Here is an 11,707-nt window from a genome sequence, read left to right on the forward strand (position 1 = left end):
TGCCTGGGGTCGCTACCGCAGCAGGACTACAGGTCCGGCAGATCCTGCAGGAAGAGGCCACAACCAGCCACCCAGGATCCCCCTGTGGAGGTAAGGAAGGCAGATAGGCAATGGGTTTTATTGTAAACCCACTGGCTAGGTGGGAAGACTCTGGGCACTGGGTGTGCCTTGGGACATCTTTCTAATAGCTTCACTTCAGGGTGGCATATAGACTTCCAACCCGAAGTCCTCTGCCCCTGTGGTGTTCCTGACACTCTTGGGTGGACATAAGGAGGTAGCTCTGACAGTGAGAAAGAAGCTGAGACAAGAGGTCATGGAAACCTCTGGGTGCCCACCCCCAACATCTCAGCCTCCTGCAACTTGGAGCCCTGACCCCAGGGGTTCCTGAAACTCAGGCTCCCGTGCCTGGAAATAAACAGCTTGGATTTCTTTGTTTGTTTGTTTGTTTTTCAAGACAGGGTTTCTCTGTAGCTTTGGTGCCTGTCCCGGAACTAGCTCTTGTAGATCAGGCTGACCTCGAACTCACAGAGATCTGCCTGCCTCTGCCTCCCGGGTGCTGGGATTAAAGGCATGCGCCATCACCGCCCGGCTTTTGCAAATGGATTAAAGACCTCAATATCAGTCCGAACACACTGAACCTGATAGAAGAGAAAGTGGGAAGTACTCTACAACACATGGGCACAGGAGACCACTTCCTACGTATAACCCCAGCAGTATAGACATTAAGGGCCTCATTGAATAAATGGGACCTCCTGAGACCGAGAAGCTTCTGTAAAGCAAAGGACACTGTCACTAAGACACAAAGGCAACCCACTGACTGGGAGAAGATCTTCACCAACCCCGCAACTGGCAAAGGTCTGATCTCCAAAATATATAAAGAACTCAACAGCTTGGATTTCTAAGACTTTCCAATTCCCAACCTCTCAGGTGAAACTCAAGCTCGGCAAGCAGTAGGAACAGCAAGTTTTCTTTGTTGCTGTCAGGTGTTAATTTGTTCTCTCTTTTGTGTTTTGAGACAGAGCCTCTCTACGTAGTCCTGGCTGTCCTGAAACTCACTCTGTAGACCAGGATGGCCTTGAACTCACAGAGTCGGTCTTTGCTTCTTGCGTGCTGGGATTAATGGCGTGGCCACCACGCCCCGCTCAGGTAGCACATTTTCTATGGAGCCTCAGGCCAATGTCTAACTACCCTGTGCCACCTGGCTGAGAATGCCCCCCCCCCACAGACAACCTTCTTTTGAGGGAGTGTATTTGTTTAAAGGCTTAGCTTCCCACACAGCGGAATCAAACTACGATGAAAACGTGACCAAGGAAACCCCGCCTCAGTAACCGGGCATGGTGGTACACACCTGCCGCTCCAGGAATTTGAGAAGAGGAGTTTGAGGCTTGCTCTGTCTCACAGGGAGGTCAGGGATAATCCCAGCTATACAGCAAAATTCCCCCACCCCTGAAAAAAAACATGAAATTTGTTACAGTTTAAGAGAAGAAAAGGGATTTGCTTCTTTCTCCTGAGTGTGTGTGTGTGGGTCTATGGGGGATGCCCTTGGTCAGTCAGAGGATAGGAAGAGAGAAGGGGCAAGATCCTTTCCTATAGCATCTGCAGAAGGAGGGGAAAGAGCCAGAGCTTTGAGACCAATTGCTTTGTGTGACCCCAGCCAGCCGGGTGTGGGATCCTGGCCTGGGAGAATAGGGCAGCTGGGCAGTCATGGCCCAGAGTAAGTGACCAGAAAAGAGGTGAGGACACAGTGTATGAGCCCTCTGCTGTCTGTAGGAATTGGCCATCCCTGGAAGAGGCTGTCCCTCGGGGCCAGAAAACCCCCAGATATCAAAGCATCAGAAACACGCGGTTAATACAGATGGTACAGTTGAAAATTAAAGCACTATAAAATTTGTGGTGTGCAGACAAAGGGGCAATAGAATACATTTTATTTAACTAATTAAGTATTAATTCCTTAAATGGGAAAAATAAAAGATCACAGAGGCAGGCATGGTGGTGTGTCCCTGTAATCTCAGCTCCTGGGAGGAGGAGTCAAAACTGCAAGGTCCTTCTTCAATACAGATCAAGTGCCAGATCAGCCTAGACTCCATGAGATCCTGCCTCAGAAACCAAATACATAAACAAGTGATCACAAACCAATGAGCCGGGAGTAAGCAAACTACAGCCTCTGTGCCAAATCTGACCCTTTGTCACATTTATAGACAAAATCGCCGCAACCGCCACCCGCTCACTCGTAGAGCTAGCTGATGAGGGCGTACGCTTCACCTTAAGAGACTGGTATGAAAACTCAGTGTAAGAAGAAAGAAGGAACCAGTGGGCTAGAAATCAGAAGAACCATAGAGAAAATCAATTTATTCAAGATCTGGTTCTTTGAAAAGATCAGAGAAGTAAACTTCCACTCAGTCTGTCATGTATATAATGGATTAGCCTTCTGGAAGACCTATCAAGATTCAGTTCACTGAGGAAGTAGCCTTGCCTCCAGGTTACCGTCCCCAGAAGCACATAGAAAATTCAAGCCCTTTCTCTTTGGCTTCTAGAAGCAAATATGAAAGGTTTGTGAGCACACAGATGCCTCTCTCTCTCTCTCTCTCTCTCTCTCTCTCTCTCTCTCTCTCTCTCTCTCTCTCTCTCGTGTGTGTGATTGCATGACACACAGTCTTTGCAGTTGCTGTTGATTGTTCTGGGGCTGCCAACTATCGCACTGCCTTTCTTCTGGAAGATGCTCAACTTTTCTCAATTCTGGGTTTTCTTGAGTACTACAGATGCACAGCACAGATGTACACAGATGTTGTACACTACGGGTGTACAGCACAGATGTACACAGATGTTGTACACTATGGGTGTACAGCACAGATGTTGTACAGCACAGATGTACACAGATGTTGTACACTATGGGTGTACAGCACAGATGTTGTACAGATGTTATACGCTATGGATGTACAGTACAGATGTTGTACACTATGGGTGTACAGCACAGATGTATACTACGGATTACAGCACAGATGTACACAGATGTTGTACACTATGGGTGTACAGCACAGGTGTACACAGATGTTGTACACTATGGGTGTACAGCACAGATGTTGTACAGATGTTATACGCTATGGATGTACAGTACAGATGTACACTATGGGTGTACAGCACAGATGTATACTACGGATTACAGCACAGATGTACACAGATGTTGTACACTATGGGTGTACAGCACAGGTGTACACAGATGTTGTACACTATGGGTGTACAGCACAGATGTTGTACACTATGGGTGTACAGCACAGATGTACACAGATGTTGTACACTATGGGTGTACAGCACAGGTGTACACAGATGTACACAGATGTTGTACACTATGGGTGTACAGCACAGATGTTGTACACTATGGGTGTACAGCACAGATGTTGTACACTATGGGTGTACAGCACAGATGTTGTACACCACGGATTACAGCACAGATGTTGTACACTATGGGTGTACAGCACAGATGTACACAGATGTTGTACACTATGGGTGTACAGCACAGATGTTGTACACCACGGATTACAGCACAGATGTTGTACACTATGGGTGTACAGCACAGATGTTGTACACTATGGGTGTACAGCACAGATGTTGTACACTATGGGTGTACAGCACAGATGTACACAGATGTTGTACACTATGGGTGTACAGCACAGGTGTACACAGATGTTGTACACTATGGGTGTACAGCACAGATGTTGTACAGATGTTATACACTACGGGTGTACAGCACAGATGTACACAGATGTTGTACACTGTGGATGTACAGCAGAGATGTTGTACACTATGGGTGTACAGCACAGATGTACACAGATGTTGTACACCACGGATTACAGCACAGATGTACACAGATGTTGTACACTGTGGATGTACAGCAGAGATGTTGTACACTATGGGTATACAACACAGATGTACACAGATGTTGTACACCACGGATTACAGCACAGATGTTGTACACTATGGGTATACAACACAGATGTACACAGATGTTGTACACCACGGATTACAGCACAGATGTACACAGATGTTGTACACTGTGGATGTACAGCAGAGATGTTGTACACTATGGGTATACAACACAGATGTACACAGATGTTGTACACCACGGATTACAGCACAGATGTTGTACACTATGGGTATACAACACAGATGTACACAGATGTTGTACACCACGGATTACAGCACAGATGTTGTACACTATGGGTATACAGCACAGATGTACACAGATGTTGTACACTGTGGATGTACAGCAGAGATGTTGTACACTATGGGTATACAACACAGATGTACAGATGTTGCTCATTTTTCAGTCAGAGTGAGTGGCTCATACCACCTTGGCAGAACTAGCACCTGAGGACAAAATGCCACCTGAGGATTCCTGGTGGAGCCCTCTATGAAGCCAGATCAAGTGTGGCCTTAACTGTGTGCCAGGCAGTGGGAAACGCCAGGAACTGGGGCTTTCGGGAAAGCTTTGATGGATTTTTCGGGGGGTACAGGTTGTCACTGTCCCTTGAACAGAAAGGAGAGAGAACTAGCTGATAGCAACCAGCCACATCCTGTGCAATGAGAACTTGTGCCCATACGGTGACACAGTGACCTCCTTTCTCATGTCTGTGACAGGGAGATAGCCTCAGTGCAGGCTGTGGTGGAAGCAGCTTCTCTCCCTCTGTGACCTGGAATCCTTAGGGCCAGATTCCTCTACCATCACGCGGTTCGGTCACACAGAGCTGGGGCAGGAGGACTGGAGCTTACAGGATGCATACAGTACTCCGGAAGCAGTTGAGCTCTCTTAGACGGAAGAGTCCTTGTCAGATGTGCGTCTCCTCGGGGCTTTGTCCCAGAGGGGCCTGATTGATGGAGGAGCCGATGAGATCAGAGCTGGTGCGGGCAGTCTGGTCTGACGGTGGTGACTCAATGGGAAGGAAAGGACGGGAATGGAGGCCCCTCACCCATGCCTGCTGTCAAGCATTGACAGGAAGAGGCCGGAGGCATATACATAGAGACAGCTTAATGGCTTTTGGTTAAAGCATCTGGGCTGGGAGAGGCTGAGGGAACTGTGGTGGCCTTACAATGGCAGCTACTGGCTAGGACTGCTGGACTAAAAGCAAGACACAACAGTGCCCACAGACTCGGGTGCCCCTCTTCCAGCCCCCACCCAGTCCTCAGGGTACTGTGGATTCTCTGTGAGGGAGGTCCGGTCAAGCAAGGACCCCAGTACTCCGCCTGGCCCATGGTCTACACCTAGAGCATACCTTCCCTGTGAGACCCTCTCAGGAACTGTAAACAGGACCACCAGGAACCAGCAGACAGGAGAAACAGAGAGCTGAGGTACGCTGGCTATATAAGCCACCTGTCCTGGAAGGTCTATTGTCAACTTGCTTTGGGTATAAAGGCGAGGTCACATAGGACTTGGGTTGTTTCTACAAGGAGCCCAGAATGAGACCAGCATGTTAGCCTGGACTCTGAGGCATCGGGAATTTCTGCAGCAGACAGCAGAGCAGGGTTTCGGCCTTGGGCAGCTTCCAGCAGTAGCTGCCGTCTCTATAGTCTGAGCTTGAAGTCCAAGCGTGCAGTGCCTGCCAGGCGACTATTCTAACAACCCAAGAGCGTCGCATTTCAACCCATGAACTGAGCATACTCCCAGCCCAGCCAGGTATCACTGTGCCTCTTGGTGAGGATGGGGAGGTTTGGAGTCAGACAGCTCTGCCCAGATGCACACACCATCCACAGTGTGCACATGTATCCTGCCACTCACAAAGATTCTTTGGGGGCAATGTTGTGCACTCTGGGGCTGGTGTCTGAGACCGGGATGCAGAGCTAGGGGTTAGCTCGAAGAATGTCCAGATACAAGGGATGAAGGGAGGATGCCCTGAAGATGGAATGCCCCAAAATACCATTGTCTTGAAGGCAATCCCTTTCTTAAATGGATAAAATACCAGGCTCTCATTTGAGTGGAAGACATAGGGACAAGGCTGTCTCTAGAAACACCCTTGTGACGTGACCAGCCCTGGGTGCAGAGTCCATGTATTTCATGTCAAGATCAGACTCAGTACAGTGAACCTGAATGTGTGTGTGTGTGTGTGTGTGTGTGTGTGTGTGTGTGTGTGTGTAAGGGGTGTTGGGGCATTGTAGAGCCTTGGAGCTTCTTGGGACAGCATGAGGATACGTCAGGGAACCCAGCAGATTTTGGCCCTTAGCAGATGCCATGGAGAGAGTCTGCAGTTCTCCGTGGCAACGACCTCATTGGGCTGAGACCTACTGAATTCAGAGGCACCCATAAAGGTCACCCTGACCATGACCAACAGCACCATCCTGCTGCAGCAGGTCCTTGAAACCTGTCTCCCACATCACAGCCTGGTTGATGGGCAGCTGACTGGCTGAGTAGTCCAGAAGACATTTTTACTTTGGGAAGTTGCAAAGAAAGTCCCCTCATCTGGAAAGTTACTTTTCACGTTGAACAACAGTTTTTTTTAATGGTTTTTTTAAATTTATTTATTATGTATACAACATTCTGCCTCCATGTATGCCTGCAGGCCAGAAGAGGGCACCAGACCTCATTACAGATGGTTGTGAGCCACCATGTGGTTGCTGGGAATTGAACTCAGGAACTCTGGAAGAGCAGGCAATGCTCTTAACCACTGAGCCATCTCTCCAGCCCCGAACAACAGTTTTTTAAATATAGAAAGTGGCTGTTTGGGCCTCATGGGTAACAATGAGCGTTTCCAGAGGTACCTTATAGAATCTGTAGTGAACTAACGGTTCCTTTATTTGCTTTGGGAGGATCTTGTTATGTGGCTCAGACTGGCCTAGAACTTGGGGAACTCCTCTTGTTTCAGCCTCCTGTGTGCTGCGATTTCAGTGTGCTCCACCGTATCTGGTTCCCCCTTTGATTTTTATGCAGATGTAAGACAAGATCTGAAATCCTAAAAGAAAAAGATGTTGTTGGGTGGGGAGTGAGGCACAAAGAGGAGAGAGAGATTGAGACAGGCAGAAGGTGTGGGGAGAGGGAGGGAAAGAGAGAAAGCCACTGAACTAGCCACGAAGAACACTGTTGAGAATACTGCGTAGGAACAGCAGACCACACAGTCAGCACCTCAGGACTCAGGAGAGTGGTGACATGTGGGTCTTGGTCTTCCAGGGATCCTCCTCCTGCCCCATCTCGAGCTGGGAAGTGCTGGGCTGGGGGCCAGTAAAACACTCTGGCTCTGATAGCGTACTCCGTTTTAACTGGTATTATCTCATCAGCAGTTTTACTCAGCCGATTGGCAGCACCCCAACCCGGCCACCAGCAGATGCCCCAGCTACAGACATGCAAGGCTCTGCCCAAATCCTCCATCTGTATACCCAGCCAGTGTGGTCCCCATTCTGAGCCTCTTCCTTACTAAGTCCTCCAGAACACCCCACCCATCCAGGTTCGGCCCTAGAAAGGACATCAAATAGGCCAACTGTGGACTCTATCCCTGGGAACTTGGGTGCCACTGGCTACAGGTTCAGGTGTCTGACTAGAGGCTGTCCCCAGTGAGGGCTGTGGCCCAAAGCCTGTCTTCTGACAGGAGAGATACTCCAAGCCTGTCAAGTCTAAGACCCCGAGGCCTGTTCTTTGTCTGTCACCATCACCTCATAAGACAAGCCTCTGACGGGGACAGACTTTACATGTACTACACTCCAAATTAAACTGTTAGTGTGCCCCACTCAGAACCCAAACACAGGACCTGCCTGTCTATCAAGGTGACAGGGCCCTCTCTGCTTTATTGTTTCTTACCTGAAAAATGACTGCAGAGTGTAAACGCGGTATAAAACTCTTGGAGACCGGCTAAAGCTAGAACAGCGTGTAAACGTCAGAAAGGAGCTGCGGTGATTTCTCACAACAGAGGTCTGGGGCCAGGAGGGAGGTGGTGTCTGTTGGGACATTGGTTGGAGGCAGAAGTCCAGATTCTATCTTAGAGGCTATAGACGCTGCTGTTCTTCAGTTCTTGTGTCTGAAAGAGGTGGGCAGGACACAGTGAAGTATCCAGGGTGGAGCCCACGGTCCTGGGGGAGAATGAGACCAGTGCAGTCCACTTTTCCCACCGAGCTGGGAGCCCTGCCAACACCTCCTGAGACTGGAAGGGGCTGATCTTTGAGGGCAGAGCCCAGGTAGATTGGGCATCAATAGGACATCTGGTCTTGACAGTATCCTTGTAGGGATAGTTTGTTTATGTTTTAACAAATAAAGCTTGCCTGAAGATCAGCAGGCAGAGCTAAGCCACAAGAGGCCAGAGAGTGGTGGCATACACCTTTAATCCCAGGAGACAGGCAGGGGGATCTCTGTGAGTCCAAGGCCACCCTGGGCTCCATGAGATTGAATCTGTGATCCCAGCACTTGGGATCCCTTGTCTTCAATCCCAGCACTAGGGAGGTGGAGACAGGAGTGATGTGGCTGGGTGGAGAGAGGAATATAAGGCAGAGGAGACAGGAGCTCAGTGCAGTCTGAGGTTTGGTGGAGACAGTTGCCGTGTGAGGACACAGTCTGAGGGCAGGATCTCCCCTTGGGTCTGAGCACTGGTAGAGGTCAAAGGTCTCCCTACTGGCTGACTGCTCTGCTTCTCTGATCTCCCAGCTTCCACCCCTAGCATCTGACTCTGTTTTTATTATTAAGACCAATTAGAATTCGTGCTATGTATCCTTTTATTTGATTCAGGCATACTTAGATCCAGTAATGCTCCAGGCTTCTAGTTACAACTCCTCAGGTCCCTCTCTGCCAGGCCAGTTGGGTTTGATTTCCCATCACTTCCAAGGGAAGAAAATCTGCCTGCGTTCGAGTTCCTGGGGTAGTGTGTGGGACAGACCTCAGATGGCTCATGCCAGGAAGTAGGAGAGACACTGTGGCCTTTCTCTAACTAAAAAACAGCAGACACGTGCAAATTGAGGAGCATTCTATAGAGTACTGACGTGTCCCCAAGACTATCACTTTTTTAAGAGGGACGCCCCATCGACCTTCATAGCCTGGAGGATATGGGGTGTCTGAATGTCCTGGGACAGAAAAGGACAGCAGAAAGAAGCCAGTGGCACTCAGTTCCCACCATGGTGAGACATGCGTGAACGTGTCACATGTAAATGTGAGGGCGACTATGGGCTTGGGGACTCTGCACCGCTAATCTGAAACCATTCTAAGAGTGGAAAGTGTTCTTGAAACGGGAGGGAAGTATGGAACAGATTGCTCCGTCAGCGGTAAGTCTCTATCCTATTCAGGTTCACACTAAGTCCTAAGAGTGAAGAGCTGGGGCAGGTGCCCTCCGATTTCTCACCGCCTCAGGGAGTCTGAGGTAGAGCCTGCAAAATGCTTACATCACTCCACTAGGGGGAGCTACGCGCAACAAATTGCTTCATGAGGGCAAAGTCGGCTCCGGGAGAATGTCACTAACAAACGCCTTTCTTGGATTCGAGGGTGGGTGGGTGTCAGAGCAGGCCTTCGTCTAAAGCCACAGCAGCTATCTGAACGAAACACTGGGAGAGTGAAACCCTCTGCAAGACCGGCAGCCGACTCTTCTTCCTCCAGCCCCCTGCCCCACCTCCCCAGGGTTACAGACGGGCAGAATTCCCAGGCAGCCTAGGGCTCTGTGGGGGTTGAATTTCATCAGGGCCCCCGGTCTGCATTGCTGCAGCCACCCTGTCCCGGTGCCCATTCCCAAGGCTGAGCTGCTGGTTGGCTGTGGCCATCGAGCCTCCTTACAGTAATCGTGATGATGCTAAATGCGTAAAGACTGCTTTCCCGGAAAACTGCTGACATGCTTGTCTCGGAAAGGGAGGGTTGGTGAGAGACGCCTGATGGCTCAAACCTTAATCAATCTCTACTCTCGCAGCTAAAATAGTTGTGATTTATGAAATTCTGCAAGTCGGATCTCTGCTGCCCATGCATTCCGAGCAGCTAAGAGGCACGTTCACTGGATACCGTACTGCCTGGCGTGGTGTATCTGCCTCCTCCCACCTTCTCTGATTTTTTCTGTTTTCCCCGGTCCCTCATTCTCTGGGTTCATTCTGCGTCTCCCCTAGGATCTGCTACACCCTCGCCTGCAGACTCCAAGGGACCTCATCACCTTCACCGTCCAGCAGACTCTTGGGTGGTAACACAGATTCTTACAGCTCAGCGGACTCTGGGCCTGACCCCTAGCCTGAGGTCATTCTTTATGCACAATGAGATGTCAATTGAGGGGAAAAGCCATTCTCTCTGACTTCATTTATGGAGGACAAACGCAATTGTATTGGTGTGTTGGTCAGAAATTGACCGGCGACACCAGCTTCTCTGTAAGGCAGTGCGCATGCGCGCGCAGGAGCATGTTGGCGTGTTGTACATGTGTGGAAGCCACAGGTCAAGTTCAGGGGTTTTCCTCTGTGTTCTCTGCCTCACTGTTTGAGACAGGGTCTCTCACTGAACCTGGAGCTTGTCGAATTGGCAGCATGCTCCCTTCCAAGTGAGCCGCTTCTCCTGGCGCTTTAACGTGGGTGCTGGGAATAAGGACTCAGATCCTTATTCTTGCAGGGCGAGTACCCAGTTGAGCCATCTTTCCAGCCCAGTGATGCACTTTATTTGAAAGGTAGGCACAGTCACAGAGCAATGGACGAAAGATTGGAGACATGCCTTTTCACACGCTACATGCTCATGACAAATGCTGTCTTTAGTGTGAATCTAAGGCACACAGTGAGAGAATGAATTTGTTTCTGACAGAATTTAAATATAAAGCCAGTTCTGGCCACAGAACTGACGAGGGGCCTGCTGGTGAGAAAATCAACTTGACTGTCTTTCTGGGAAGTAAAAGAAAGTTCTAAGGGTTCATTTTGTCACAGTGCACCACAGTTTCAATAAAATCCTCAGAGATTGTCCCCAAGGAAGTAAGCTTCTGCCTCAAAATTTGCACATAAGACCAGACACTGAGTTTTTAACATTCAAAACTTGGACTCATCCACACGAGTTAAATAAATTATGGTAAGAAGGTGTGTAGCTACAGTGTCAGGGACAAATATTAACTGATATGAAGAAATATTCAAAACATACCAAACGAGGGGACAAGTGGGGATAGCTCAGTGGATAAAGGTGCTTGCTGAGGAAGCCTGCCAATCTTAGTTCTAGCCCTGAAACCCATGTTCACGCTTGTGTGAGATTGTCCTGATTACCATAATTGATTTGAGAAGACCCATCTTAATTATAGGTGGGGCCATTCCCTGGTATTTATAAGTAGAGAAGACACACTAAGAGGCTCATGTGAATTGGTTGCTTCTTCCTTATGCACAGCCACTTCAGGCTCCCACTGCCTTGACTTCCCGCCACGACAGACTGATCTTGTGTTACCTAGGACTGTGAACCGGAATAAACTCTTTCTCCTTTGAGTTGCTTTTGCTGGGTGTTTTTATCACAGCAGCGGGGAAAGTAACTAAGACTCCGACTAAAGGAGAACAGAATCTCAGCTTTCTCCACACGAGTTCCTTACAGCATTGCTCACAACAGCCCAGAGGCGGGAGCAGCCCAGCGCCCGTCAGTGCGTGAACAAGACAACACGGTCTACCATCCACACAGAACATCTCTCGGCTCTGAGAATGAAGGGTGTTTTGACACCCGCTACAACACAAGTGAACACTGAGGGCACGGTGAAGAGGGGAATAAGCAGGGCACAAAAGGACAAAGGATACAGGATCCGTCTACTTGAGGTCCCTGGAG

This window comes from Microtus pennsylvanicus, chromosome 2, assembly GCF_037038515.1.
Source record: "Microtus pennsylvanicus isolate mMicPen1 chromosome 2, mMicPen1.hap1, whole genome shotgun sequence".
In the NCBI taxonomy this organism is placed as follows: domain Eukaryota; kingdom Metazoa; phylum Chordata; class Mammalia; order Rodentia; family Cricetidae; genus Microtus; species Microtus pennsylvanicus.